This window comes from Moschus berezovskii, chromosome 19 (assembly GCF_049115385.1).
Source record: "Moschus berezovskii isolate FMDL1 chromosome 19, NW_MosBer_1.0, whole genome shotgun sequence".
Classification (NCBI taxonomy): domain Eukaryota; kingdom Metazoa; phylum Chordata; class Mammalia; order Artiodactyla; family Moschidae; genus Moschus; species Moschus berezovskii.
This window is the reverse complement of record NC_142478.1, coordinates 19277421-19298543: the sequence shown is the minus strand read 5'-3', so window position 1 is coordinate 19298543 and position 21123 is coordinate 19277421. Positions and strand designations below refer to the sequence as shown.

Here is a 21123-nt window from a genome sequence, read left to right as displayed (position 1 = left end):
AAATGCAAAAGAAACAAAAGAGGCCCTAGCAAAAATCAACAAAGCCAAAAGCTGGTTCTTTGAGAAGGTAAATAAAATTGACAAACCACTAGCCAGACTCATCAAGAAACAAAGGGAGAAGAACAAAATCAATCAAATTAGAAATGAAAATGGAGAGATCACAACCGACAACACAGAAATACAAAGGATTATTAGAGAATACTATCAGCAATTATATGGCAATAAAATGAATAACCTGGAAGAAATCAAAAAATTCCTAGAAAAGTACAACTTTCCAAAACTGAACCAGGAAGAACTAGAAAATCTGAACAGATCCATCACAAGCACGGAACTAGAGGCTGTAATCAGAAATCTTCCAGCAAACAAAAGCCCAGATCCAGACGGCTTCACAGCTGAATTCTACCAAAAATTTAGAGAAGAGCTAACACCTATTCTACTCAAACTCTTCCAGAAAATTGCTGAGGAAGGGAAACTTCCAAACTCATTCTATGAGGCCACCATCACCCTAATCCCAAAACCTGGTAAATATCCCACAAAAAGAGAAAACTACAGTCCAATATCACTGATGAACATAGATGCAAAAATCCTTAACAAAATTCTAGCAATCAGAACCCAACAACACATTAAGAAGATCATACATCATGACCAAGTGGGCTTTATCCCAGGAATGCAAGGATTCTTCATTATCCACAAATCAATCAACGTAATACACCACATTAACAAACTGAAAAATAAAAATCATATGATTATCTCAATAGATGCAGAGAAAGCCTTCGACAAAATTCAACATCTACTTATGATAAAAACCCTCCAGATAGTGGGAATAGAAGGGACATATCTCAACATAATAAAAGCTATATATGACAAACCCACAGCAAACATTATCCTCAACAGTGAAAAACTGAAAGCATTTCCCCTAAAGTCAGGAACAAGACAAGGGTGCCCACTCTCACCACTATTATTCAACATAGTTCTGGAAGTTTTGGCCACAGCAATCAGAGCAGAAAAAGACATAAAAGGAATACAAATTGGAAAAGAAGAAGTAAAACTTTCACTGTTCGCTGATGACATGATCCCCTACACAGAAGACCCTAAAGACTCTACCAGAAAACTACTAGAGCTAATTAATGAATACAGTAAAGTTGCAGGATATACAATCAACACACAGAAATCCCTTGCATTCCTATACACTAATAATGAGAAAATAGAAAGAGAAATTAAGGAAACTATTCCATTCACTGTTGCAACAGAAAGAATTAAATACTTAGGAATATGTCTACCTAAGGAAACAAAAGACTTGTACATAGAAAACTATAAAACACTAGTGAAAGTAATCAAAGAGGACACTAATAGATGGAGAAATATACCGTGTTCGTGGATTGAAAGAATAAATATTGTAAAAATGAGTATACTACCCAAAGTAATTTATATATTCAATGCAATCCCTATCAAGCTACCAATGACATTTTTCACAGAACTAGAACAAATAATCTCACAATTTGTATGGAAATACAAAAAACCTCGAATAGCCAAAGCAATCTTGAGGAAGAAGAATGGAACTGGGGGAATTAACCTACCAGACTTCAGGCTCTACTACAAAGCCATAGTCATCAAGACAGTATGGTAATCGCATAAAGACAGAAATATAGATCAATGGAACAAAATAGAAAGCCCAGAGATAAATCCACGCACCTATGGACACCTTATCTTTGACAAAGGAGGCAAGAATATAAAATGGAGAAAAGACAGTCTCTTTAACAAGTGGTCCTGGGAAAACTGGTCAGCCTCTTGTAAAAGAATGAAACTAGAACACTTCCTAACACCATACACAACAATAAACTCAAAATGGATTAGAGAGCTAAATGTAAGACCAGAAACTATAAAACTCCTAGAGGAGAACGTAGGCAAAACACTCTCTGACATAAATCATAGCAGGATCCTCCAAGACCCACCTCCCAGAATATTGGAAATAAAAGCAAAAATAAACAAATGGGACCTAATTAAAATCAAAAGCTTCTGCACAGCAAGGGAAACTATAAGCAAGGTGAAAAGACAGCCTTCAGAATGGGAGACAATAATAGCAAATGAAGCAACTGATAAAGGATTAATCTCCAAATTATACAAGCAGCTCCTGCAGCTTAATTCCAGAAAAATAAATGACCAAATCAAAAAATGGGCCAAAGAACTAAACAGACATTTTTCCAAAGAAGACATAAAGATGGCTATCAAACACATGAAAAAATGCTCAACATCCCTCATAATCAGAGAAGTGCAAATCAAAACCACAATGAGATACCATTTCACACCAGTCAGAATGGCTGCTATCCAAAAGTCTACATGCAATAAATGCTGGAGAGGGTGTGGAGAGAAGGGAACCCTCTTACACTGTTGGTGGGAATGCAAACTAGTACAGCCACTATGGAGAACAGTGTGGAGATTCCTCAAAAATCTGGAAATAGAACTGCCATTAGATCCAGCAATCGCACTCCTGGGCATACACACCGAGAAAACCAGAATTGAAAGAGACACATGTACTCCAATGTTCATTGCAGCACTGTTTATAATAGCCAGGACATGGAAGCAACCTAGATGTCCATCTGCAGACGAATGGATAAAAAAGCTTTGGTACATATACACAATGGAGTATTACTCAGCCATCAAAAAGAATGCATTTGAACCAGTTCTAATGAGGTGGATGAAACTAGAGCCTATTATACAGAGTGAAGTAAGCCAGAAAGAAAAACACCAATACAATATACTAACGCATATATATATGGAATTTAGAAAGATCGAAATGATAACCCTGTATATGAGACAGCGAAAGAGACACAGATGTATAGAACAGTCTTTGGGACTCTTTGGGAGAGGGTGAGGGTGGGATGGTTTGGGAGAATGGCATTGAAACATGTATATTATCATATGTGAAATGAATTGCCAGTTCAGGGTCGATGCATGTTACAGGATGCTCGGGGCTGGTACGCTGGGATGACCCAGAGGGAGGATAAGAGGAGGATGGAGGTGGGAGGGGGGTTCGGGAGGGGGAACTCATGTACACCCGGGGCAGATTCATGTCAATGTATGGCAAAACCAACCAATATAATATTGTAAAATAATTAGCCTCCAATAAAAATAAAAAATAAAATAAAATCACATTCACACATATACTCACACATGCAGAAAAAAAAAATTTCAGATTCTCCAATCAAATTGTATATGAGGACTTTTAAATTTTAACAAAAATAAATCAAATTGTAAATGGCTATTACTAGGTGAATAGTCAAGTGAGTTGTACAATTATTACAAATACTGTTTTAAAATGTTTATTGCTATAGAGGCATGTTTATAACTCCTAAACATTTAAAGTGTCACACTAAAGTGTAAGTAAATCAAATGCAGAGTATATCTGGTGGTGAAAATAGTTATTTGGCTGTTATGACTCCTCTCCCTCAATTAGCATTGATAATGGAGTTTATTCTAGGAGAAAGTAATGTCTCTTCAATAGCACTTTGCAAGTGAGTTTTCTGGAAAATAAGTTCTGCTCATTAACTGGGGCTTTACTACAAAATGGTTTTTTTAACCAATAAATTTGAGAAATAAGCTAAACAGTATTAAACAGACTATTGCAAGAGTCTCTAGAACCTTTAGTATACTGGTAGTCATTGTGGATCTTAACAGGAGAAAAACAGTTTATAATTTGATGACATCCAATTATTTCACTTTGTTTCATTCATAGTACTTTTTGTCTACTAAGAAATCTTTACCTACATCTAGGTTTTAAAGCATTTTTTTCTATGCTTTCTTCTAGAAAGTTTATATATTTTTAACTTTTCTATTTTGGGCTATGAACCATTTGTGTTAATTTTCACAAATGATTATTATTGCTGTTGTTCAGTCGCTCAATTGTGTTTGACATTTGCGACTCCATGGACTGCAGCCTGCCAGGCTTCCCTGCCCTTCACTATCTCCTGGAGTTTGCTCAAACTCATGTCCATTAAGTCTATGATGCCACTCAAACATCTCATCCTCTTTCACCCCCTTTTCCTCCCTTCAGTCTTTCTCAGCATCAGGGTCTTTTCCAATGAGTTGGCTCTTGGAATTAGGTGGCCAAAGTATTGGAGCTTCACCTTCAGCAACAGTCCTTCCAGTGAATATTCAGTGTTGATTTCCTGTAGGATTGACTGGATTGGTCTCCTTGCTGTCCAAGGGACTCTCAAGATTTTTCTCCAGCACCATAGTTCAAAAGCATCAATTCTTTGGCACTCAACTTTCTTTATAGTCCAATTCTCATATCTGTACGTGACAACTGAAAAAACCCTGGCTTTGACTAGATGGACCTTTGTCGCAAAGTGATGTCTCTGCTTTTTAATATGCTGTCTAGGTTTACCATAGCTTTTCTCCCAAGGAGCAAGCATCTTTTAATTTCATGACTCCAGTACTGTCTGCAGTGATTTTGAAGCCAAGAAAATAAAGTCTGTCACTGTTTCCATTTTTTCCCCTTCTATTTGCTATGAAATGATGGGACTGGATGCCAGGAGCTTAGTTTTATGAATGCTGAGTTTTAAGCCAGTATTTTTACTCTCCTTTTTCACCTTCATCAAGAGGCTGTTTAGTTCCTCTTCACTTTCTGCTATTTCTGAGGTTGTTGATACTTTGCCCAGTAACCTTGATTTCAGCTTGTGATTCATCCAGCCTGGCATTTCCTATGATGTTCTCTGCATGTAAGTTAAATAACCAGGGTGACAATATATAGCCTTGACGTACTCCTTTCCCAATTTGAAACCAGCCCATTGTTCCATTTCTGGATCTAACTGTTGCATCTTGACCTGCATACAAGTTTCTCAGGAGGCATATAAGCTGGTTTGGTATTCCCATCTCGTTAAGAATTTTCCAGTTTATTGTGATCCACACAGTAAAAGTCTTTAGCGTAGTAAATGAAGCAGATGTTTTTTCTGGAATTCTCTTGCCTTCTCTATTATCCAGTGAATGTTGACAATTTGATCTCTGGTTCCTCTGCCTTTTCTAAATCTAGGTTGTACATCTGGAAGTTTTTGGTGCATGTACTGCTAAAGTCTAACTTGAAGGATTTTGAGAATTACTTTGCAAGCATGTGAAGTGAGTGCAATCATACAGTAGTTCGAACATTCTTTGGCATTGCACTTCTTTGGTATTGTGATGAAAACTGACTTTTTCCATTTCTGTGGCCACTGCTGAGTTTTCCACATTTGTTGGCATATTGAGTGCAGCACTTTAACAGCATCATATTTTAGGATTTGAAATAGCTCCACTGGAATTCCATCACCTTCACTAGCTTTGTTCATAGTGATGCTTCCTAAGGCCCACTTGACTTCAAACTCCAGGATGTCGGGCTCTCAGTGCATGACCACACCATCATAGTTTTCCAGGTCATTAAGACCCCCCCCTTTTTCTTATAGTTCTTCTGTGTATTTTTGCCACCTCTTCTTAATCTCTTCTGCTTCTATTAGGTCTTTACTGTTTCTGACCTTTATTGTGCCCATCCTTGCATGAAACGTTCCCTTGATCTCGTTTTCTTGGAGAGGTCACTTGTCTTTCCCATTCTATTGTTTTCCTGTATCTCTTTACATTGTTCATTTAAGAAGACCATCTTATCTCTCTTTGAAATTCTCTGGAACTCTGCGTTCAGTTGGGTATATCTGTCTTTTCTGTCTTGCTTTTAACTTCTCTTCTTTGTGTATGTATTAAATGCATACATACACATACATAAATACAATACATATGTATATGTGTACATATGTATTTATATACATATGAACACACATTGTACATATGTATTTATATACATATGTACACACATATCTATATGTTCTTAAAGTTTTGATTTTAGCAAGAATTTAAAACCAATAAACGACAGATGAAACTATTTTTGAACAAAAATAAACTCAAATATTTATGTAGGGCCTATTTGCTAGCCATATGATCAAAATCAAAATCAATGTCAGTTTTAACTTGCTGATGCAGATATTATTGGTGTTGACTTTGGTTTGCACCCTTTCATTAAAATTATGACATATTATAAAAAGTGCTTCATTCAAATTAGAGGACTAACTCAAGTAATGTGTCTTTCCCATCCTCAGCAAGTATATGTGATAAAAATGAAATCCCTTTTCATAATTAGTCATTGAAATAAATGCCAAAAAGACCCAGTCATATTGCATACATTTATAGTACTCTCATAAATCTAAGTAAGGTAATTAATGTATTTTGAACTAGATTGTGATTGATAAGATCAGTCTTAAAAGACTGTTCAGAGTAGTATTATTAGCACATTAAATTATCTCTTGGTTCTATTTAAACCACTTCTTCTTCTTACTAAATAACAAAACATTTAAGATACTATATACTTTTAATCATATTATTATGTCATTATTTAATCATTTTAAATTCATTTACAGCTTGACATAGGTGCCCTTCCTCTTTCTTTGCCATGGGCACCCTTTGACTCTGCAGTCCAAACAAAATCACCATCTTTAATGGGCATCTGCCAGTAGGTATCAGCCACTAGTTCCTCTGTTTATGACCTACAGCAGAGCTCTGCCAGTCTATTGTCAGTGATTTTATTCAAATAATCTACTTCATAAAGGAGTTGCAAACCTCGTGGCAGTTTCATTACAGAAACACAAGGAGATCAGGAAGCAGAAATTCAAGGGAACTGATGAGTTTCCTCCCTGGTGGGGCTAAAATTACTCTAGAGCAAACAAAATATGACAATCAGATACTGCCTGAGAGCAAAGGCCTCTTTTCTCAGAAGCTGTGGAGGGTGGGTCAGTTTAGAGGCGGCAGGGGTTAGTGGTTGACCCAAGCTAGACCACCCAAGATCAGATCCTTGTGGGGGACCACCCAAGTGCATGTGAATTGCAGGCCACTTGTGAAATTTCTTGTGGCCTTGGTTTCTCCATCAGTAAAATCGTGGAAATAGTTGTTCATATTTCATAGCATTATCATGAGGATTTCAGTTCAGTTCAGTTCAGTTCAGTCGCTCAGTCGTGTCCGACTCTTTGCGACCCCATGAATCACAGCACGCCAGGCCTCCCTGTCCATCACCAACTCCCGGAGTTCACTCAAACTCACGTCCATCGAGTCGGTGATGCCATCCAGCCATCTCATTCTCTGTCGTCCCCGTCTCTTCCCACCCCTAATCCCTCCCAGCATCAGAGTCTTTTCCAGTGAGTCAACTCGTCGCATGAGGTGGCCAAAGTATTGGAGTTTCAGCTGTAGCATCAGTCCTTCCAATGAACACCCAGGATTGATCTCCTTTAGAATGGACTGGCTGGATCTCCTCACAGTCCAAGGGACTCTTAAGAGTCTTCTCCAGCACCACTTAATGAGCTAATATTTGTCTTAGTAGGCACACTTCTAGGAACTACAGAAATAGCAGCTAGTATTGCTCCACCTCTGAGAAAGCAGTGATTCAAGAAGCTCTTAAAAACTTTCTTTAAGAGGAAGAATGTTGCTCTTGGTTGTCTGGACCCCAAAAAGACTGAGGTGGGAAGCAACCTTGAGGTAAGATTTTAACAAAAATGGCGCCTTGAGGGGTCCCAGTCTCTGTTTTACAAAGACCAGAAGGTCAGCTTTTTCTTGTTCTGTGATCTGCTCCTTAGGAGAACCATAAATAAGGTCACAGTCATGGACTTTGACACTAAGTCAGATGAGCTAACTTTCAACTGCTTCCACATAGTCGCCAAAGCTACAGAAAACATTCCTTAGCCGTTTATTTTAAAGAAAACTAGACAATTAGGTGATATTGTCTTTCAAATGAAAAATCGGATATTAAAATTTATTCCATTATGATTTTATTATTTTTTTAATTCAAAGAAAGATTATTATCATCACTTCTGTGAAATTTAGTTAATTTTTACTTCTTTCCACATGGTACTTTTATTAGTTACCTTTAGGCAATTTCATCAATGTTGGCCTTTGCTTTTAATTTATACAGTGGGATTTACTTGTTCATTGGTGTGAGCAAATTTTAATATCCTGCCAAACAGCCTGTGGCAACTGAAAATACAAGTTGCATACATTAGATTTCTCTTTTTGAGGTACTGCAACAAAAACAAGCTGAAAACCCAACCTCATTGAATTGCACGCATTTATATAACCAGTTCAAACATACATTTTTGTGTGTGTAATTGAGAAAACAAATTTGACCTACATGCTCAGGAGGCTAGTATGTAGTTGAGCCAAGTCTCTCCTATGGCCATCATCAGTTTCAATTTCAATTTGTCAACTTAAAAAATATTCATAACCTAAAAGTTGAGAGTTACGTTTTTTTTTTCAATGGGAATTTTTAGACCTTTGAGCCTGGGAGACAGCATCTCAAGTGACGCTGAGAGAACTGCGCTGAGGAGGCAAGGGGAGGAGCCAGGTTATATACAAGTTTTGCAACAAAGGGCAGGTAGTCTGAACATCATGTGATTGCTGTTAATTAAAGAAAACCAGACATCCCAAGTTAAGGAACTTAGAGCTTTCTATGTATGGGAAGATGCAAGAGTCTGAGCTCACTGAAATCATTCCTTTTGCATCTCAGCTATCTGGGGCCAGTTTTCAGTGTTTTTCACATCCTGAGCTTCCTTTCCTCAGGGCTCACCATAGGGAGTGGCTGTAGTCCATGGCTGCTAGCTAACAGGTATTCTTCTCCTTCCTGAGTGCCCTTAGGGTTCACCAGCTCGCACTGGAGGGTTGTAATCGCTGATGATTGTGACATTCTTGTTCACTGATGACGTGACATGTGTGTGTGCTCAGTTGTGTCCGACTCTTTACAACCCTATTGACTATAGATGCCAGGTTTCTCTGTCTCTGGAATTTTCCAGGCAAGGTTGCCATTTCCTGCTCCAGGGGGTCTTCCTGACCCAAGGATCAACCTGCTTACCATGTGTCTCCTGCATTGGCAGGCAGATTCTTTACCACTGAGCCATAGGGCAGGAAATATTCCATTTCTCAACTTTCTTGTCATTTGTGTTATTTTATCTCCTGACTAAATGCTTCAGTCCATTTTTTCTAGCGCTTACATGTATTAGAAGCTCAATCAACATCCAGAGACCACTTATACTGATTGTGTTTTACAGTTTGGCTATATGAAGAAAATTCCCATCAGTTTCACAGCATGGTGAAAACTTCTCCAGTAGCTCAGAAAATTCATGACGGCCACGTATTAAAAGTGTGCTGTCAGACACTGATGTCTCTCAGCCCTGGGGTCAGCCAGAGCCACCAGGCTAGTGAGCTCCAGCTAAGCGTAACTTTTTTAAAGTGCTCTTAGGCAGCCAAGTGCAGCATGTGATGACCTGACCTCTGGTGGCAGTGACAGTTCCTTCTGCTAGTTGTTGCTGAGTGAGGCCAAAGAGGGGCTTTACTATCTGGACAACTGCTTCAGCCATCAGCTGCAGATCACACAGCACCTGTAGGGGAGCTGAAGGAAGTATGGGAGTTCATCTTGCAAGAGCCAAGAAAGACTGGAGCAGTTCAAGTTGATGAGCAGACACAGATCCACTTCTCTGTCATTAACTTCCATATTCACATATAGATGCTCTGCCTTTGGGGCTGCTATATCTATTGTAACAGAATCCAACCCTGTGCAAGCCTGATCTCAGGATGCATGTTTGTTCTGCAAATCAGAGCTTCAGTGTATAGTTAGTCCCCTGCATACAAACGAGTTCCATTCTGAGAGCACGTTCCTTAAGTCTGACAAAGTTAGCCTAGGTACCCAAGTAACACAGTCAGTTATATAGTACTGTACCATAGTAGGTTTATAACACTTTTCACTCAAATAATACATAACAAATGCAAAAAATAAACATTTTAAATCTTATAGTACAGCACCTTGAAAAGTACAGTAGCATGTATCAGTACCAACTACATCACCGTTACTTTTACCTTGCTTCCGGAGATTCTGGGCTTGAAATAGACTGAGCTGCTATACTCTACACAGAACTGTACAGTAAAGTGCACAAAAGCAGTCACTTGTAGACAATGCAGGTACATGACAATGTATGCCAGACAAGTGAACTAACTCATATGACTGGACATGTGAATGCATATATGCATCTTTGGAAGTTTGCAACTTGAAAGTTTGTACGTAGGGGACTTAACTTTGCCATGGACAAGTCTGGTTGGATTTTAAATCACGGGCATTATCACAGGAAAAATCAGCATTACATTGTCTTGAACAGAAAAGAATAATTGCTTTATTTCTTTAAATATAATTTCCAACTATGGTAAAAGTTTGAATGGTTGTAAAAGAGGATTTCCATTTTCATCTCATTTTGTTGACAGTGACTACCTAGAGCTCAAACTTTTCATAAAAATTGAAGTGATTTTATATGGAACTTTAGGTACATTTAATATTTAAATCACTTCTAATATGTTTCTATTTTATTTTTAACATGTATGTAATGCAAAAGAAAGTTGCTTAAATGCTTTACCAAGCTCCGGGGAGCCTTATTTTTCCTATGACATAACTCTGAAAAATTTGGGGAAGCACCCTTCCCCTAGGGATTTTCAGTGATTCATAATGTGCGCAAGGTTCCCCAAAGTGCCTCCAAAAAACTGAAACCTTTTCTGCAGGCTTTGAGGCATTAGAATCCCTTAGCCTCAAGGAACTTGGTTCTTTCAGCAGAAACACCCTACAATAACAACATTTCACATGGTCTTATTGTAATGTGTCACACTGGACTATGCACTAGACTGGGAAAGTGACCGGCAGACAGGCTCCCTTCAAGTTTATTCACCCTGCGTGCCAGCTGCCTTGGACAAAGTAGTCGCCCAGCTGTCTTCCTTCCATGGTTTCTTTGGTAGACCTTCAGAGCCTTCCTTCTTTCAGCCTACAGGGAGGGTCAAGGTCGCCCATCCCGACCCATTTCCCCTCTCCTGCGGTCGCCTGGGACCTGCGCCGCGCCCAGGCCTCAGTCGCAGCTCGGACAGCCTCGCGTGCCAGGGGGCCCGTGGATGCGGCAGATGGACTTCGGGTCACCTTCTCGCTCCTTCCCTGCATGTGTCCCACGAGGGAGGGATAGGCCAAGGCCAGGGCCAGCGTCCCAGGAGGCGGAGCTGGAGCGCCTAGCCTGCCTTCCTCCCCCTTGCCCTCCAGGTTCTGCGCCCCCGGGCTTGGCACTGGCGGACACCTCCCAGGGGGCGCGGAGCCAAGACACCTGGGGCACCCGGCCAAGGGCCGCTGCCACCCGCCCCTCCGCCAGCCTCCGCTGGGGATGTTTATCTTCGCCGTTCCTCCTGGCTCTTTTCTCTTTCACTTTTCTTTTCGTTGGGGGTTGGGACTCCGTGGGTTCCAGGCACCCAGGGAAACCCCAGCTGGTTTGTTTGTGGCCGCAGAGGCCCGACGCCCGGGCAGGGAGCCGGGTGACCGCGCCCGCCGCGCTGCCCTGCCTGCCGCCCCTGCCCCTGCAGCCCGGAGTCGATGGAGGTACAGAGCTCGGCTTCTCCGCTTCGGGAGGGGCGGTGCTGGTGGCTGGAAAGGGCAAGGGAATTTTCCCCGAAAGCCTTCGTCTCGGTCCCCTCCCAGCACTGGCCGGACCCACCCGTCTCCCCGCCGCCCAGCTGCCAGCCGGGCCGCCCCGCCCTCTTACGGGGGAAACATTTGACCGCGACTTGGGTTTTCGGTGGCGCTAGGCGCAGAGGGTTTTCCCTTTCTGACCCTTTATTCCTGTCGCGGGCTCTCCACGCCCGCCTCCGCTTCCAGCCGAGCACAGACGGCTGGTCCACTTGCGGGTCCCGCGCGGCTCCCCGCGGCGCGCTCCGCTCGTTCCGCGTCGCCGGGAGCCCTGCGCTCCATCTACTCCGCGCCGGGAGGCGGAGAGCGAGGGAAGCGCGCCCGGCTGCCGGCGCCGAGCTGCGGGCTTCGGGGAAAGGGAAGTCCCGCCGCACAGAGCGCTGAGTTCTGCACCTGATCCAGCTCAGAAAGTTCAAGTAAGGTACTGCAGTCCCCCGCTTCTTCCCTCCCCCGCTCCCAAACTCCCTACCGTCCGGTGCCAACTCGCCGACCGGTGCCAACTCGTGTGTGAGCTTGCACGTCTGACTCTATGTTTGTCAGTCAAATTGCCCTCCTCTTTTTTTGATCAGGACACTTATCTGCCTTGGAAGAGGAATTTATAGAATGGTTACCTTTTGACAGTCAGGCCTGGCTTTATATTATTTCCGGAAAATCAGTGCTAGAAACTTCAAAGAAATGCAGGAGACTTGTAATGCCGTGAACTGCTTACTCAAAGGGGCTTTAAATGAAAATCCAGTTAATTTTTCCAAGTGTTGTTGAGATGTTGCAAGCATATACAATGTATTTGAATTTAGCTTATAATGTATTGAATTTAACTTGATTTTCTATGCATTTAAAAGTTTGTTAACGTCAAAGTATACGTAAAGCAAGGTTAATTTTTAAATGATGCTTAGAATAGATTCTTAAATAGGGTGAATCAGAAGTTTCAAAACTGGAAGTAAAGTGGTTGTCACTAACGATTTCTATTATGTTTTTAAAAACTACTGTCTGATGTTATGACACTGGTGATGGCATCTCCTTGTAACTGATAGACACTCTCATTTTGTCAGTGTGTTTAAAGTGGCTCAGTTGATTGAATAAACAGATGGGATCTAGGTGGTTACAGCATCCTGCTCTGCAGAAGTGGATGTTCTGTGAAATGCATCAAGGTACAATATACATTAAACTCCTGTCATTTTGTTGGAAAGCAGTGCAGTGGGCATGATATACAAGAGGGAGCAGATACAAAGAGAAGAACATAAAGATATAGAAAGGAAAAGACCGATGACAAAGCAATAGCCATTTTAGAGTTAAAAAGTGGTGAAAAAAATTAAGATTTTACTTAATAAAGTTAAGAAGTCTAGAAGATCGTGAAGGTTTGTTCTGGTAGGCAGAAAAGGCACATCCTTGTATTTCTTCCTCAGTTTTCTCCTCAGAGTTTTGATCATACTCAGAATGGCCTTTCCAGCAGGATTGTCTGCTCTAGGACAGGGTGACAGAGGGGTTAGATTGAGTGCTGGCCTGGACTTCTGGTAGGCAGAATGTTCACCGTTCTCTGCTGATTTGGAATGGGAACTCCAGAACCTGATTTGAAGCTACAGTTTCTGGAATTAGGAATTTTCCTACAGTTTACTGGTGGGTTTAAGAAAAACAGTTTGATGCTTTTTGTTTTAATCCACGAAATTAATATGTAAATGTCAAAAGCTGTATCTCAAGACATAATGTTTGTCAGTGAAATACATGTTTATAAATTTCTTTGGAGGAAGGGGGAAAGCAGTGGTTTAAAGTTTGATAATTGAATCTAAATCCTAGAAGGGTCTCCATCTCAGGTTTGCTATCAAACCTGAACTTCAAGAAGGCTGTGAATAAAGGGACTTTTTCTGAGGAAAATAGCCATAACTCTAATGATCTTTTTAAATGGATCTCGAACACAAAACAGTTTGAAAAACATTAAAAACTTACAAAAATGCCCTTTCTTCCTGTCTCCCATACTAAGTTTTATTCATTATGTAACAGCTCCTTTGCAGGTTAGTTAGTGATAATGCAGAGAGTACTGTTTTCAGGTCTACAACTTGAACTATGGGAATTAATATGAATCATAGCTAACACTTGTTGACTTCTTATTATGTCCCAGATGTTGTTCTAAATATGTGTGTATTTAAAAAAAAATCATAATAAACTTTTGTGGTGGTGGGGACTGTATAACTGGAGAAATTGAACCATAGAGTAATTAAATAACTTTCCCAAAGCCACAGGGTGAGAACGTGGTAGAGATTTAAGACCACCAGTATTTATGAAGGCTGTTATTTCCATAGAAACATTTCTCACAATTTGACAGTGACAGTCAGCCATGATTTCATTGATAGAGAGTGAGATAATGATGGAACACTGGTTTTATAGTAACGCTTATATGGTATTTCCATACTAACATTTTTAATTTTATATTTCAAGATTGCCTTTAGGAGCAAATGGTAGTCACATCACATGGATGTCTATATGAGTTTGGTCCTGGAAGAAAATCTTTTTATGGTTCCTGAATGAAAACGTTTGTCCATTTCACCTAGTTTTTGCTGATAGAACTTGAGAAATAGTAGGCAAATGTGGATTGATGTATGTCTGTATCTAGCTATCTACCTATATATCCATTCATCCAAGTAGAAGGCTGGGATTGAGGGAGTCTTCTGAAGACACTCACATAACACAGGGGAGGTGGGTGTAGTCAATTGTATGGAAAGTCTCTTTTCAGAAGATATTTATGGTCTGAGGGTTGGCAAGAAGCCATCTTCTTTCTTTAGCTCAATATTGGCTCTTATATTTATTGATCCAGTGATTATAGATTATTGTGTGAGACTGTTGAGTTGAGCATTATTTATATGCTGGCTGGTGTCCTATTTTATGGATTGGGTGGAAACATCCCATAGGAAAGTTGAGAGAACATTTGTGAGTTTTGCTAGTAGTATTTACTCCTAATTAACGGTGAATTTTACTAAAATAACTGCAGTCAACTTCGTATATGTTATTACTTACTAACTTGCTATATGTCAGGGAATGTTACCCTTTTTTAAGTTATTCAGTGCTAGAATCAGAAATAGGAAATAAAATGCTCTTTGACCTCAGCTCAATCCAATGGTAGTATTTGTACATATTCTATATCAGGAGGCATGTATACACATATACTTTCTAGTGTTTTATCCCACTGAAAATCTAATGGTGCCTGGCAGGTCATTTTTGGAAGAGCAGAGGACTGCATATGGACCACATGAAAATGAATAAAAAATACTCAGATTGCCTACCAGGTGGCCATGTTCTAAGTTGTGTCTCTTCCAAATGCTGAAGGGGAGTGACAGAAAGTGTTTGGTTAAGTAAAGGAACTGAAACTGAAAATGATCCCAGAAGAGTAAAATATGATGACTGCAAGGTTGGGGGTGGGGATTCTAATGATCTTTGTGACATACCAGCCCAGTGACATAGCCAGCGGGACCTGCACCACTGAAGTCTCCCTACTGGCTCTTTGGCCCAGATGCCTTCTGACACAGCTTTGGGAGAGGAAATGCATTGGCCCTTGAATGACAGTTTAAACTGTGAGATCTACTTACATGAGACTTTTTTTTGACAGTAAATACCACAGTGCTACAGTATCCGTGGTTGGTTGACTCTATGATGCAGAACCATGGACACTGAGGAACTGCGGTGCCCAGGGCCTGCTGTAAGTTACAGCAGATTTTCCACAGAGCGAAGTGTTGGCGCCCCCAACCCTGCGTTATTCAAGTGTCACCTGTATCGTTTGCACACTTGTAGCACTGACTGCTAACATTTTCAAATTATTTTCTCATTGAACGTTTTAGATATTTAGCCATGTATTTTTCCAACTTGTTTGCTCTCCTTACCCCTTGGCAGGTTTCCCAGATGGTGCAGTGGTGAAAAATTCACCTGCCAATGCAGGAGACACAGGTTCAATCCCTGGGTCAGGAAGATCCCCTGGAGTAAGAAATGGCAACCTGTTCCAGTACTTTTCCCTGGAAAATTCCATGGACAGAGGAGCCTCACACACTACAGTTCATGGAGCTGCAGAGTCAGATGCAACTAAGCACACACACAAATACCTCAGCACCAAAAAGGAGCATATACTTTGAGATTTCATTTTTTTAATAAATATTAATATTTATATTGTGAAAATTATTATTTATGTTATTTTGAGCATAGTTATTAGTACACAACTAACCAAAATAACCCATTCACTTTTGATAAGTAATTATTGCTGCTGCTGCTGTCATTAAGTCGCTTCAGTCGTGTCCAACTCCCTGCGACCCCATAGACGGCAGCCCACCAGGCTCCCCCGTCCCTGGGATTCTTCAGGCAAGAACACTGGAGTGGGTTGCCATGTCCTTCTCCAATGCATGAAAGTGAAAATGAAAGTGAAGTTGCTCAGTAGTGTCCGATTCTTAGCGACTCCCTGGACTGCAGCCTACCAGGCTCCTCCCTCCATGGGATTTTCCAGGCAAGAATCCTGAAGTGGGGTGCCATTGCCTTCTCTCTCTAGTTATTAGCATAGAACTAAACTGTATTAGAAATATATATCAGAGTAGGTGTGGACAGTGTGGATATCACTGCTTTGACTAAAGAAAGTGTCTCTAATAGCAATTTTCCCCCTTTCCCCTGTGTTTGATACCCTGGACAGACAGGGCACAAAGTAGGATTCTGAGTCGGGGCGAGGTCCACCTTTCTTTTGTAAAATGGGACAAGCATCATTATGAAAGAGGAAGTGGGAAGAGAGAACTTGCTAGAAATCTGCTTGCTTCAGGCTTATTTCAGGCATATCATTCATAAAAAGGGGCTCCTATGGAAGTAGTGGATCTGGAAATTCATTTCTTTAGCACTCTCTGTGGTCGTTCAGATCTTGGGAAGTCATGGAGGTTCCTTGACGAGCTCTGATCTAGTTCACCCTTATCCCCAGCAGCCCCTTCCCATGGTTTCTGGACTGCCAGGGCTCACTGTGCTTCAAAGCAAGTGTGTATGTGTCCACAGTATGTATGTGGACACAGTATGTGTCCAAGTGTGTATTGTGCCTTGTGGGGCAGACAATAAAAGAGGGAATCTGGCTGTGATAGAGTCTTCCCAATGATAGGACTGAAGAGTAGGCTCTAGTCAGGCTTAGACAGCCTTTGTAGCTTCATTTCCAGTCACCTTTTCTGTGCTCCAAGACACACTTGCCATACATATTCCTCATCACTCCTTGTCAGCCTTCAAGTGTCCTGCTCACCAAGCCCACCTTCTCTAACTTTGGCTGCCCCTTTCTACTGCCCAGGAAAAATTACTCTCTCCCTTCTGTGAATTTATTTGGTGCTGTCTACATTCCTCTATTGGAGAAGGAAATGGCAACCCACTCCAGTGTTCTTGCCTGGAGAATCCCAGGGACGGCGGAGCCTGGTCGGCTGTCGTCTATGGGGTCGCACAGAGTCGGACACGACTGAAGCGACTTAGCAGCAGCAGTAGCAGCACATTCTTCTATGGGCTTCCCAGGTGGCACTGGTGTAAAGAACCTGCCTGCCAGTAGAGGAGACATAAGAGATACAGGTTCACCCCCTGGGTCGGGAAGATCCCCTGAAGGAGGGCATGGCAACCTACTCCAGTGTTCTTGCCTGGAGAATCCCATGGAGAGAGAAGCCTGGCAGGCTCCAGGCCATAGGGTCGCAGAGAGTTGAACATAATTGAAGTGACTGAGCACGCACAGGAACGTTCCTGTGTAATAGCTTTTCTCTCTGTGAATTCATCTTATTATGTGTCTGTCTCTACTCTTACATTCTGAGTAAAGACAGGACAGGGTGTTCCATGTCCCCAGCCAGGGGATGAACACATAGTTGACTTTTATTGACCTCAGTGATCACTGAACAGTTTAACAGCTAAGCAGAGGCATGCAAAACAGGTAGGAAACTTAAGCAACACAGCAAAATACATTGCTGGAACGTTATAATATAGGCAGTATTTTAGGAAAATTAGTGTAGGATAGGCTTTATTGAAGAAAAGAAAGAATTGGAGCTAAGGAAACCAGCCAGAAATCCATTCAGTGATATAGTCTTGTTCCTATTATCCACTCAAGGACCTGCGTGTGTCATTTTGCCTGCTAAGTTGCTTCAGTCGTGTCCGACTCTTTGGGATCCTTTAGACTGTAGCTCACCAGGTTCCTCTGTCCATGGGATTCTCTAGACAAGTATACTGGAGTGAGTTGCTGTGTCCTCCTCCATGGGATCTTCCCAACCCAGGTCCCCTGCATCTCCTGCATTGGCAGGCAGGTTCATTATTACTAGTACCACCTGGGAAACTGAGCTAATGCTAGTAATTCTTCTTTTTGTAAAATTCATCATCAGTTTTTCTTCTAATGAGTCTTTCCTTCACCATGCAGCTTTGCTATAATTTTTCCCATTAAAAAGGGAAACCGGAAAGACTCTGTTGATCTCATGTTTCACTCCAGCTACCACCTGGTTTTTCTGTCCCCGTTTTTTATAGGACAGCCTTGATAGAACAACTCTGGTCTGTATCCAGCGTGTCTTGCTCATCCTCTCTGGACCCAGCCAGACTGTCATCCCCACCACCCCGTGAAAAATGCACTTGTCAAAGGTACCAGGAACCCTTGAGAAATCCAGTAACTAGCACGTGGTTCTCTTCCTAGGTGCCACATTAGCAGAACCAAAAAGTTCTTTGTGTGGCTTCCAGGGAATCCCCCTCCTCATTGTCCTTTTCCCTCAGCAGCCCCAAATTTAGTCTCCTTTGCCACTTCACTTTCTTAACCTCTGAAAATAGGCATCTGAGGGCTCAGTTCATGGCCTTCTCTCTGTCTATGCTCACCCCCTTGGTGATCTTAGTCTCTCGGCTTTCAATACCTTCCTAAATGATGATTCGTCAATGTATGTGTTAGTCATGACCCTTCTCTGAATTCCAGAGTTATACATAAAAGTCCCTTCACCACCCCCGATCGAATATCTAGTGCTCATTGGATTCTTGTGAAGTGGAAGTTGCCCAGTTGTGTCCAACTATTTGGGACCCTGTGGACTGTACCCTGCCAGGCTCCTCTGTCCATGGGATTTCCCAGGCAAGAATACTGAAGTAGGTTGCCATGCCCTTCTCCAGGGGATCTTCCTGACCCAGGGATTGAACCCGAATCTCCTGCATTGCAGGCAGATTCTTTGCTGTTCGAGCCACCAGATGGTAAAGACCTGGATTCCTGACTTTACCCCCAAAATTGCTACACCCATGACAAGTCCATTCTTGTAACTGCACAGGTCAACCTATTAACTGTGGAGTATTCCTTTCTTCCCCTTTTCTCACACCCCGCCATTTAATCTGCTGAATCACTTAGCTGTGCCTTCAAAATAGACCCCATCTGACCTGCTTTCCACCTTCACTGCTGCCTCCCAGGCCCAGTCACTATTATCCTGTCTCATGGTATAGTGACAAGAGTGGGTCTCTCTTTTGCAACTCTTGTCCCTCCCCGCTACCCAAAGGTTTCAGTTATCTGTTTTTACTTATGTTTTACTTATCTACAAACAAATGAAAACCACTCCAGTATGCCGTGGCTTAAAAAAACAATAACATGTTATTTGTCATGATTCTGAGATTTGGGCTACATGCAGCTTCTCTCCCCACTCCAGTGTTCCTGCCTGGAGAATCCCAGGGACGGGGGAGCCTGGTGGGCTTCGTCTATGGGGTCACACAGAGTCGGACACGACTGAAGTGACTTAGCAGCAGCAGCAGCAGCAGCAGCTTCTCTAAGGCTACTGGGAGTGACACACCCAGGAAGATTTCTTCATCTTCCTGCCTCACACCCAGGTGGATGTAGCATCTGGTGTCTATAGTAGCACTGGACTGGCTATGAAATTAAAGGCACCTCTTTTGATTCTTCATTTTCCCTAAGAAATAGTTCTTATTAGTGGTTGTGTCCTTCTTTTTGTTTAGCTGGTGGTGCTTTTTGGGGGGGTTACAATTTTCTTATAAACCTTGGAGGATTTCCATTTGTCTATTAAGGATCGGTCCATTGCAAAAGACATACCCAGAAAACTCTTGAGACAGGCTGCAGTTGACCTTGACTGTGAGTCAGAATGCTGTAGGAAAAGCCTTCAAGGTCTTTAGAAACTGGTTTTTCTCCTGGACAGGGTCTATGAGGTGCCACTTTGAATCTCTTCTAGGTCTTAATGAGAAATCTTCCAGCCACATGCTTGATTTAATCTTTAACCTCAGAGGACACTGTACTAATAGACCCTGGATTTGATCTTTGCCCTAAGACTTCTTCTTTGAGAATCTTATGTTGCCTCTAGAGGTAAGAAGGACAGTAATTCTTGTTTTCCAACCTGACAATTCCTAGATTGAATGATTTCCTCTAAATACAACTTGAACATTTTAGTTCCTCTTTCTCTTCCTGTAATTAATCCTAAGTCACAGAATAAGGCTGATTATCATATTCAGAAATTTTCTTAGCCAGGTCCACAAGGTTTTATTGGACACGTTTTCTTTTGACCATATTATTGCAGGCAGTTATGCAGCATAGGTTACCTTCTCTCCAGCCTCTAATCATGAGTTCATCACACCCTTTCTAGGCTCACTAACTCGAGGGGTATGTAGTATCCTTGCTACATACTCCTCGGGTGTCTACTCCTCACCTGACCTCATATCAATTTCAGTCAATTATTAATTACTATGTTTTTAATTACCCCCCAACTTAGTAGTGTAAGATAAGAATTATTTTATATTTTTGAAGTTCCAAGTGTAGAAATTTGGATAGGACCCCGTGGCCATGGCTTGTCTCTATGTCAGAATGTCTGTGATTTCAGTTGTTATGACTCCAAAGGTCCAGGATTGTCTGAGATTGTACAAGAAATTGGGTCATATGTGGGGCCTCAGTTCTGCCTGTTGCTTGGGTCCCTTTGTTCTTCTCCACTTCACTTTTTCTGCGTGACTAGATTGGACTCATTCACAACATAGTGATCTCAGGGTTGTCAGACTCCTCACGCAGTATCCAGCTTCTATAAAAGAGGAAGTGGAAACTGCCAAGGCTCAGAAAGCCTAGGTCTGAAATTCCCAGACTGTCGCGTTTGTCTCATTTTATCAGGAAAAGTAAGTCCGGAGGCCATCTCGATTCAAGAGGAGAGGACGTCGACTCTGTATGTCACGCTCGTTCATAGAAGGAAGACGTTGATCAGGGGCCACCGTCTCGGAGGTCATCTGTCACACGCTGCGACTGTTAAAGCCTTGGTCCGGTCATGCCACTCCTGATTCAGGGCTCTCCGTTGCCTTCTCATTTTACTTCAGTAAAAGCCAAATGCCATTACAGCAGCCAGTAAGGCCCTCAGTGACCTGTCCCTCTGTTGCCTCATCTTCTCCTCTTTCAGCTCAGGGCTTCGGTGACTCTGACAACCTTTCTTGTTAAAAATTGTTTTCAATGGAAGGATAATTGCTTTGGTTTCTGCCATCTATCAACACGAATCAGCCACAAGTATACCTATGTGCCCTCCCTCTTGACCCTCATTCCCGTCTCTCACTCCATCCCACCCCTCCCAGTTTGTCACCGAGCACCAGTTTGAGCTTCCTGAGTCATGCAGCAAGTATGGTAAAGTGTG

General features: G+C 41.9%; 1 protein-coding gene across 5 annotated transcripts in view; it reads left to right on the top strand.

Annotated features, from left to right (window-relative positions):
- Positions 1-10962: 10962 nt before the first annotated feature.
- IL15 (interleukin 15) overlaps positions 10963-21123 on the top strand; it is a 92092-nt gene continuing 81931 nt past the window's right edge. The window contains exon 1 of one of the 5 annotated variants that reach the window (XR_016035312.1): positions 10963-11449. The gene's annotated coding sequence lies outside the window, so the exon portion shown is untranslated. The other 4 variants (XM_055404771.2, XM_055404770.2, XM_055404769.2 and 1 more) reach the window with 4 other exon arrangements.